The sequence below is a fragment of the Protopterus annectens genome, chromosome 2.part1 (genome assembly GCF_019279795.1).
Source record: "Protopterus annectens isolate FY-2018-M chromosome 2.part1, PAN1.0, whole genome shotgun sequence".
Classification (NCBI taxonomy): domain Eukaryota; kingdom Metazoa; phylum Chordata; order Ceratodontiformes; family Protopteridae; genus Protopterus; species Protopterus annectens.
The window spans coordinates 1,887,223,055-1,887,233,739 of NC_056729.1; the positions used below are offsets into that span (position 1 = coordinate 1,887,223,055).

Here is a 10,685-nt window from a genome sequence, read left to right on the forward strand (position 1 = left end):
AATGTTAAGAGATCAATGTGCTTCATGCATAGTGCCTAGTCTTTACTGACTTGAGACTCAGTTCATACAAAAAATCATTTAGCTATCTAAAAAATATAAAATGCATTTCCATTACAAATTCTCACTAATACAATATTTGCAGCAAATGCCACTAAATGAAAAAAAGTGCAGTATGTGATCAACAAAGCAAGATGCAACATTATCAAAAGGAAATAAAATGTTTTTCATGAAATAAGACTTGTTACTTTAATTGAATCCATTCAAGTCATAACTCAGTGTAATTCTTTATTGTACTTTTTAAATAACATATTTATTTTAATATTTGCTTTTGTTGGCCAAGTCACTACTTATGTGGTGTATTGCCATGGTTATATAGATGGATGGAATCTAGGTAAGACACGGAGGAAATTTACTTGCTCTTTTTGATAAGTGCTATGAGGTCAGTAATGTATGGTCGGCACAGTGGTGCAGCGGTAGCGTTGTCGCCTCACAGCGCAAGGTTCTCCATTTTAATTCTCTGCTGGGGAGCATTCTGTGCGGAGTCTGTATGTCCTCCCTGCATTTGTGTGGGTTGTCTCTGGGTGCTCTGGTTTCCTCCCATGTACAAAGACATGTATCTGGAGTATTTCTCCCTAGGACTCTGCTGAAAATTGGCTTTGTTCCAAGTCAGACTTTCCCGGTAAACAAATGTTAAATAAATAATAAAAATAATGTACACCTTCTACTACTCCTAATAATGATAACGACTGTTGGTTCATTCTTCCAACATTTATACCGACTGCATAAATGTTCATAAAATAGATGAGAAATGGACTGTATTTATCATCTAAGAAAGTGTGTTTGAAAAATTATTTAATTAAAGGGGGACATTTCAAATTGGTACATGGACTTAGTGATTTGCATTTTTGTAACTTTTGAGATTGCATTAATTATGAAATTATGGTGACCACATTTTCATCTTTCTAAAATGGGACATTTCATACAGAAGTGTTAGATTTTGTATGATGCATCACACTGTTATTTGTTTCAAGTGAAGTGTTTTTAACTTTTATTATCAACGGAAATATACGCTATTGTAGAATTGTTGCTGTATCTTTTGGTCCTTAACATATTGATATGTTTCTTTGACTGACTGTTTCACACACCATTTTGAGGAAACCTGGAAATATTTTCCCTTAAATGTATGAAAATATATCATTTTTATATTTGATTGAAGGATGCTTCAAAGTCATTACCATTCCGACTTCTGTAGGAACAGTGCATAAAACAGACGTCATATCAATATTGCAAATACACATGCATGTAAATAAATGAAAAGAAGCAAAACGACAAGAACAAAAATAAACCATTTACGTAAATTATTTTACTGACACGACGACTTCCCAGAAATGTATCAAGTTTATTATTCTGATAATAACACAGTGTAGACAAGCTTGAATGAGATTTCAGCCCTCTACTTTAAATATTACATAAGTTACTTTCATTTATTTAGTTATAATTTAGTTACTATAAACTATTTATTTTAAAGGATCTATATTATAACAGCGAATGCTTAAAATAGCGAATGCTGTATAATCGACCCTAAAATGTCAAAATGGCAAAATGCAGAACAGGGAAAAAAATCACTGCCCCATTAAAATAAATAAATAAATAAATAAATAAACACAAAATAAAATGGGAGGATTTGCCCCCTACACCCCTGATGTGTGGGGGGCTGTACCCCCCCACACCCCTACTTAAATATACCAATTCCGAGATCTCACCATAGTGTAGGAAATGGCAAAGTCCTGAAAATGGCCCAGTGATTTTTTTCCCAGGGAAAAAAAAAATCTCAGTTCCGTTTGTTTGGGATTTCGCTGTTTTGAACAAAAAGGTTTGATTAAACAGAGTTTGCTATTTTAAGCATTCGTTGATTTAATAGGGAATCATTTTAAATAAGTATTTGATAAGTATTTTAAGTTAACCATTAAAATAAGCAGAACACACATATATTTAGGACCCAGAATATAAAAGTCTCCTACACACCTCTCACACCAACTACAGAATCCAGAACCAAAACTGTAGATTTTAATGATCTAGCATGAGGCTTCGGGCTGATAATGAGTGTTGGTTCATTCTTCCAACATTTATACCAACTGCATAAATTTTTATAACTGTTTATCGTGTTCCTTTTGAATGGAAACAAATCACTCAGAGAGTGATAGAGGTTAACTGCTTTTTTCATTATATGTTTTAGTGTCTTTAATATTATCCTAACCTGTCAAAAGAATAAATGGACTGAAACACGGTTTGGTTCATGCCTGTAGGATGGTACCAGGTCTGTGGCAATGTCGCATTCTGCTCTACCACATTCCTACAGGAATTGAACCCATTCATCTGAAAGGGTATAGCAAGGGCCCAGTACAGGGTGAACTTGTTACCAGAGACATATAAATAAATGATTCTAGAAATATATATTTCCAAATAGGCAGTGTAATTTAACTTCATGATTACTTACCTAAGCTTCACAGATATACATATATTTCCCATACATGCATTCCTTCTAGTTCTTAATACACATAAAATGTTATTCTTATTGTAATGCTGATTGTGACTATGTGTTACTAGAGTCAGAAAGATGGATGCGTATGTGTGAATGCTGGTGTGTTTGCGCTCATATATGTATGTGTGTGTGAGACAGAGAGAGAGAATGCATGTACTTGTACACACAAGCATGTGCTCATGTTAATACCTAAATATGAAATATAATATGAATGTATGATAAGAGACATGCAAACTATATTTGCCTTCCTCCACAAACATTTTGCTGCCTTATTGTCTCACAGTTCAGTGAAGGCAACAGTTTACTACTGTCTTCTGTGAAGCTGCACTTTTTTTTCTTTGAAATGTACTGTACAGAGTCCACTTAATCATATAATAAAACTTATGTACAAGCTTGCAAGGAGGAAGGATTAAACATTCTGTGGTTTATACCATTCATCTAAAATATGTTTATCTAGGACACTGAAATGCATTTTGAAAATTGAAAATAGGATAGGGATTTCATAAATAATGTGCTATTACATTTAGGACAGAATGCAGGAGGTAAACTGAAAGTGGGTAATGTAGAATATAATAACAGACTGCAAAGTGCAAGAACATGCTATAAGTAAAAAAAAAGGAAGCAGTACATGTATATAAATGTATGGGGAAAGGAAGACAGTTACAAATAGTTTTTAAGGCATAGTGACATACAATGTGTGTTTGAAACATCAGGAACAAAAAGAAAAAAAAAATTAAGTGATGGAGTTTCCTCATATCCTCTGACATTCTTGAAATAGTTCTTAAATTCTGTAACAGTGATCTTCTCTCAAAGCAAAGAAAAAGTCTTTGGTTTACAAAAATGAAATCACCAGTAAAAAATGGAATAGAGTTGCTTGTGCCTACATATCAAATGAATAGAACACACTATCATCTGTACTACCTGTTAAACTAATGGAACACACTGCCACCTGAACTACCTATAAAGCAGGCATGAGGGAGGGCATTTCAGAGGGCAGCTACATAGTTTGAGTATAAGGCGGCTCCTGATGCATTTTGGGCTTTAGAGACAAACAGGAGGAGTTTGTCTTTAGAGCAAAGAGCTCTGTTAGGATGATAGTGTTAAAGCATGTCTTTTAGTGCCAGACATTTATCAGGGTAGCATATCAGAGTATCAGATAGCATAGCAGTAGTTGACTATAGTGGGGGCGATATGGAAGTTCAGTTCAATTTATTTTTTTTATGGGCAGAACAGTGATGAGTTCTAAAAGTGCAATTTGCAACAAAGCAAGCTATTTTATTGTAGCATTATTCCACCTTTTCTTGTATGGATGTTTGTAGGTTAGTAAAGAGTGGGGAGACATACAGTAGGGTAGGTAGGAGGTAAGCTTTAATGATGATTTCTCTAGTTATGCCTGTTTGTTAGGTATTGTTTTGTTCTACACATAGAGTTGTGCTTTTGGATGTTTTTTTAATAACAGTTTGGAAGTGTAGGCCAAATTTCAAGTTGTCATCAATTGTGACTCCTAAGAGTTTGGTGTTGGAGATCTATTCAGGTAGGGCATTATTTACTGAAGGAATGATGACAGTGCTTTTGCTTAGAAATAATGTTTTTTGTGTCATCTAGATTGGTTTTAAAGGTTGCTCAGGAAGCACTCTGCTTTAAAGGCAATGCCAGTCTTTTCCAGAAATGGGAACTATATTGGGCTAGGTGTCTGTCATGCCAGATGGTCTTGGTAATGAGATAGTAAAGGTATAGGACTCTATACCTGCTGCTTGCTTTACCAGTTGCACTGTTCAGGTGATGGAGTTCAAAGAATGCTGGGAAACTCATATTACAGAGAGCGAAGCAGTGATTATCATCAGGACTCTGTATGATATCGAGCAAAGGGGCCCAGCTTTTAGGCTACAAGATCGGTTACTATGTATGCTTCCTTCATCAATCATCACTTCTTTTTCTCATTCTGCTGTCTTCTCAGTGATCCTACAGTATTAATTAAAAACTATTAAATATCTCTTTCCCTCAACAAGCACCTTTCCTTACTCCTCTGTGTTTAGCATTTTGATATATAAAGACGGTATGTACATTTTGTCAACATAAATTCATTATATTGCCTTTTCACCCTCATGAAATACATATTTCTTACAAAACTATGTAGCTGTCACTTACTCAGTTACATTTTCTTAATATCTTACCTAATCAGTTCACATGCAACAATCGCTATGGTGAAAGTCTACTAATTTTTAAACATTTTCTTACATGATTCGTGTTCATAATCAAATATATTATGTTACATCTTCCGTCCCCTAAAATAATACAGGGCAAAAATTGCAAAAAATAAAACATACCCCAGAACCCCTGCTAATTATACGTACCAACTCTGAGATCACACAACAGCAGGGTAAGGGCAGCAGATGCATTGTCACCATGCACTTTACAAACATATACTCGAAAACTAATAAAAGTCACCCCTTTAAATGCATGATTTTAAGTATTGTATGTGAACTTCTTCAGGGCAGTGACATTGTGCATGTTGCTAAACATGAAGAAATAAAATGGATTTTATGACAAAGAGCACATATAGCACCTGGTTTGAATGGAACAGTGACTTTAAAACCTTTATTATGTGAATTGAATAAACAGGTGCACTGAGTCATACGACTGTTTTCCCTTCCTTTAAACTCAGTAATGTAATTAACTCTGATATCTGCCTGATGAAGCCATAAGGCAAAAGTTTTACTTGCATTATTAAAGATCTAAGGACTATGTTTTTAAAGTTTTAAGGATTTTAGCTTCTGTTTTATGAAAGAATTGATCTGGCACTTGTACTTTTTTAAGGCTCCAAGGTCTATGCATTTCAAGTCTTACGGATTTCAGATTTTGTTTTAATAAAGGATTGACCTAGCATTTGTGGTTTCAGTGTTTCTTTATCATATTTTTGTTCAATGGAGTTTGGATATAACTGGATTTATTGTCTGATACTGTTTATTTTCCTATAATGTAGAAAGTTGTTAAAATAAGTAGGTTTCCTGAAGAGTCTTGAAATAAATTTCTGATTTACCACATCCTTGATAATTGTAACATTGAGAAAATTATTTTCATCATGTAAATATGTGTCTGTAAATCTCAAAATGTCTGTGTTACAATTAAAAAATTCTACAAACTCGAGAAATCGACTGATGTCACCTTTCCAGCTGATAAATATATTATCCAAAAATCTCATAAAAAAGTTATATCTTTCATGAATTCAGACGTAAAAACTATATTTTGTTTCCAAAACCAAAGCCCCACGTTTGGATATAGTGGGGTGCACACACCACCCATTGCTACACTTTAAGTCTGTCTAAAGTACTTCCTTTCAAAAAAACTGTAATTATTTTCAAGTACGATCTCCATTAAATCCACCAGGATACAACATTCTTTGCTGGATGAAAAAATCACAGCTATTACAAGCAGCTCTCAACCAACTAATTCCTGTACTATGTGGAATACAGGAGAACAAATCAGCAACATCTGTTGTGGCAAACATACTGTTTTCATCAAATAATTCAAGTTTAATGTTGCCCAAAAAGTCTCAAAAATACTTGAGAATATAAAGATATCTCATAAAAAATGTCTTTAACTTTCCATGCATATATAATGCTAAAGGGTTTATCTTAGAACCTGATGCAGCATCTGCATACAATGTGGATTTCTTATATCCTTGTGTATCTTGTGAATACCAAGGATTGTGGGGGTTGGAGAAAAACAACTTTTAGGAAATTGTATAGTTTGTAATCTATCACATTCTGGTCAAATATGTCTTGTAGCATCATGTGAATTTCATAATAAACTCCGTTTACTTAATTTCCAGAGACTCTTACATACTGTTCATCTATACTCAACACATTATACATCATAGTAGAGTAGTCCATGGTGTTCATAAGAACTATTTTTATTTATTTATTTAACATTTGTTAACCGGGAAAGTCCAACTTGGAGCAAAGCCAATTTTCAGGGGAGGCCCGGGGAGAAATGATCTAGATGCATGTCTCTGTAACATGGGAGGAAACCGGAGCACCCAGAGAAAACCCACATGAATGCAGGGAGGACATGCAGACTCCACACAAAAGGCACCCCAACTGAGACTCGAACTGGACAACCTCTTGCTGTGAGGGGACAACGCTACCACTGCACCACTGTGCCGTCCGATGCACTATGCAGCCTCCCTTGTCAGGTTTTCTGATTCTAATTTCCCTTTTGGAGATCAATTCCTTAAACAGTCTAAATTCATCAAGTTGTGGTTGATTCCAAAACACAATTGGTTAAAAAATTTCCAATATCTCTGTCACAGGACTTTTCAAATAATATTAATGTGAGGTGTAGATGGGGGGTAGCATATACTGTTTCTAAGGAATAATTCATTGGAAACAGCCACCAGAACCACATTGTGGTATATAGTGCTTAAGATGAACTTCCCAACATATATTTTTAGGTCAGCTAAAACTTCACCAATGTCTGTTCTAAACCTGGGTACAAATGTGAACCCTTTACCGAATAGCTCAAAGTGCCTTCAATCAATGTTCGTGTCACTGTAGTTATAGATTTTAAACCCCTTATATTCATTGATATTAACAACAGCATTAAAGTCCCCACTTGTATCTAAACAACACTCAATACTTTCATTAGGGTTACCAATGTTAATGTTAATGCAATTAATCATAGTGGAATCTAGGGGATTGATGGAATTACAAACACCATCCTCTAGAGAAGGCACTGCCATTCCCCTCCCACTTTTCCCGTTATTCCTGTGTTGTGTTTTGTGGCTGATTGGAATACCTATAGTTTCTAGGGTTGACTGAAAGTTTCTCCATTCCTTTTGAGTAATTCTTTCTGACTGCCTCAGTGGTGGGAAATGATCACTATCCAAAAGTCATCACATGCATTATTCTCTTGATTTATTGGTCTAGCAAATGAGTCTAACTCAGCACCATTAGAATAGTAATGGGATACCCCTGGTCTAGGGTAAGCTATTCCTTTTGCATATTCAATCTCATTTCTTTTTAACATATTGTATTTCCTTATCTTAACTTTATTAAGCTTAATAAAACAATGTTAGATTATTTATTTGACCTGTCCATAAACAATAACTCATTTTTTAATGGAGCATCATGTCTCTGAAAGTTGTCCAATAATGGTGCCATTGCTTTTTCATTAGGGCAAACCACTAGTCCCATAATGCATCAACACAGTTGTCAAAATATAGATTAAGTCTTCTTATAGTTCTACATCATCACTTAGGCCATTAGGTTTTTTCCATACCCTACCGTCCCTAGCTACTCATTGCTTAACAATACATTCTTTTAAATAGATGTTATCTAGCTGTAATGTTTTAAGCGTACATCATTTGCTTTCAAACAGTCATATCTATTCGTCAAATGAAACACTTGCTGTGTTCTCAGTGTGTACAGTGTTTAAATCCATGCAGTTTAACCAACAGGTAAACTCAAAGTTGGAAGGATTGGGCGTGTTGGTGGAATTAGTTAAATCAAACAAGTGCCTCACTATTGTCTCCTCCATTCTTATCAGATCTCCTCTTCCTGTTATGCTACACGCTTTGGAACGAGCCATTCTTTCCCAGGAGTTTGCAGACTGATAAATTATCATTCAAATTGATCAAGATTTGAAGATGAATTTCCTGGTAAATCCATAGCAGCAATATTATCCCTAGTATGACTTATTTTGCTAAAATAAGTAACGATAGGGGTAAGTTTCACCAACTAGATTAAACAGCATGTTACAAACTCGAAGGACTCTCCTGCAATTGGATTGGTATCTGACCACTTCCCATGCATGTTTGCTTGCTGTTCACTGGGTGCACCACTTGAAAATACGTCTTGCAAGGACATTGCATGTTCTGAAGTCAGAAACTAAAACAAACAAAAAGAACTACCCCACTGTACTGATAACCATAAACAGAAAAGAAAATGGGGTCAAATGCTAATATAGCAAGCAAGCCATTCTTCAGTAAAAGTGCCTTCAGTCCAAGGTATTAACACAACAAGCAAGTTTATTGAGAAGGTATTAAGAAAGATTTTTGAGTGCTTTTGGCCTATAGTAAATGTTAATTGGACATCATCAGAGCAAATACTTCAATATCATAGCCAGCCACTTATAAAATATATGGTAGACACATGCTAAGTTAATTAGAAAATTATTTAACAAATGTTAAAAACATTAAAATTTGATTTAAATATATAGAAATATAATTAATATTGTATTATTCTTTAAAAACTAATAATTCAATATAGTACTGTCTAAATTAATATAAAAACATAAAACAAGGAAAATAAAATTTCTGGCGTTTGGCAGCTCATAAGTTCAAGATACTGCTTAAAGCAACATGTCATTCAATCCAGCGTAAACACTTGCTTTAAATGCAACTGCCATCAGAGTTCCTTGTATTTAAGTCAAAGCTCCCAGGGACTACCCCTAGGATTAACATTCCCTGGGAGTCAATAAACTCCATGTGGACTGTCCTGCCTCCCCACAAGAACCAAATACTAAAACGAGTCTTGCTATCAATATGTACAAGTTACCCCAGACATCTTACCTGTGCTACATAGTACCCGGGTTCCCTACCTGTATGAACCATGTCAGGGATCGTGCGGTGTATCGGGAAACTGTCCTGCCTCCCCACAAGAACCAAATACTAAAACGAGTCTTGCTATCAATCCGTACAAGTTACCCCAAACATCTTACCTGTGCTACATAGTACCTGGGTTCCCTACCTGTAAGAACCATCTCAGGGATTGTGCGGTGTATTGCGAAACTGTCCTGCCTCCCCACAAGAACCAAATAATAAAACGAGTGTATGTACCTTACTGCATAGTCATTTTTGTCATTGGTTGATGTTTTTGTCTGACCCAGCGTGCACTAGCCAGCAGCCCAGCACCGACCCAACCTCTCTTGGCTCCATAGACTCTTCCCTTCCTTTCCTCCCAGTGCTTCTCCACATATCTGTAATTACCCATTTTGGTCAGCAGATGGCAGCCCCCATCCATTAACTGTCTTTACTTCAATCTTATAAGCTCTAAACTTTAAAAATAAAAAGGAAAAACTAAGAAAAAAAAAATAAAATCTCCAACTGCCTTCTCTATCTCCTCCACCCTGTGAATTCTATGTTTTCCTTCCACCTTTGACTCACTGCCCTGCCCCTAAGCCCTGTGACTACTTACCTTATGTTTCTTACCTTGTGTCTCTACTCCTATCCTTACTGATTGTTTTTCATAGCCTCATCCTTGGTCTTCCTTTCCTGGCTCTTTCTGGTCTATCTTTCTGTACTTATCCCCTCCCCTCACTCAACTATCTCCCCCCCGTCTCCCTACGTTGTGCCCCCTCCCTTCATCCTGCCCTTTTCCCACCCCTGAAACCATATAGTGATGCCACTAGAGTCAGGCGCCATTTTTAAATCTTCCTCTGGCCCCTTCCAGTCCAGTTCGTACCTTCGGTTGCTGGATCCGTTCGTGGGTGCGTGTTTTCTGTCTGTATTCTAGTTATTACATGTGATTATGCCCACATGTATGTTGCTACTCAATTATAGCTCTGTATAGCTATTTGTACATATTTCTCTAGTCTAACTACGTAGTTATTGCACCGTGTGTATGCCCTGTATGTTGCTGCTCTGTTACAGCTCTGTATAACTATTGTACTTATTTTTCTATTTGTTGAGCATTATAACTACAGGGAACTGTCATATATCCCATCAAACAGTTAGCTAAACGTTCCCAACGTATATCCTTGTATTTAATGTGCAGAACTGCTGCAAACACTGACTGTTTCTCGGGCGCTCTTATGCGTTTAGCCCCTAATTTGTATGCTGCTTAGCTACGGCTGTGAAGACCTACTGCTTACACTGATTACTTGTCAGGTGTCTTTTACTCAGAATCACTTCGCTGCAGCAAATATTGGAGCCTTCCCAAAATCAGCTGCAAAACATTATTTTAGTAACCTCCTCTTTATCTTGTGTTCTTGTTAAATTGGTATGACCCACTGTAACCTCACCTGGGGCAACAAAACTGCTTTTTACTCGTAACACTTAACAGGAAACGCTCAACCAGCATATAAGCGATACAGCTCACCAGACTTAGATTAGTCAAGCTTCGAAGCAATTTTGTACTAGAAT

The 10,685-nt window shown here is 36.1% G+C and overlaps 1 protein-coding gene across 1 annotated transcript in view; it reads right to left on the reverse strand.

Annotated features, from left to right (window-relative positions):
• The window catches only part of LOC122794684 (lipopolysaccharide-induced tumor necrosis factor-alpha factor homolog), a 260,987-nt gene extending 251,550 nt beyond the window's left edge, over positions 1 to 9,437 (reverse strand). The window contains exon 1 of the mRNA XM_044063311.1: positions 9,381 to 9,437. The gene's annotated coding sequence lies outside the window, so the exon portion shown is untranslated. The remainder of the gene's footprint in view (positions 1 to 9,380) is intronic.
• Positions 9,438 to 10,685: the final 1,248 nt, after the last annotated feature.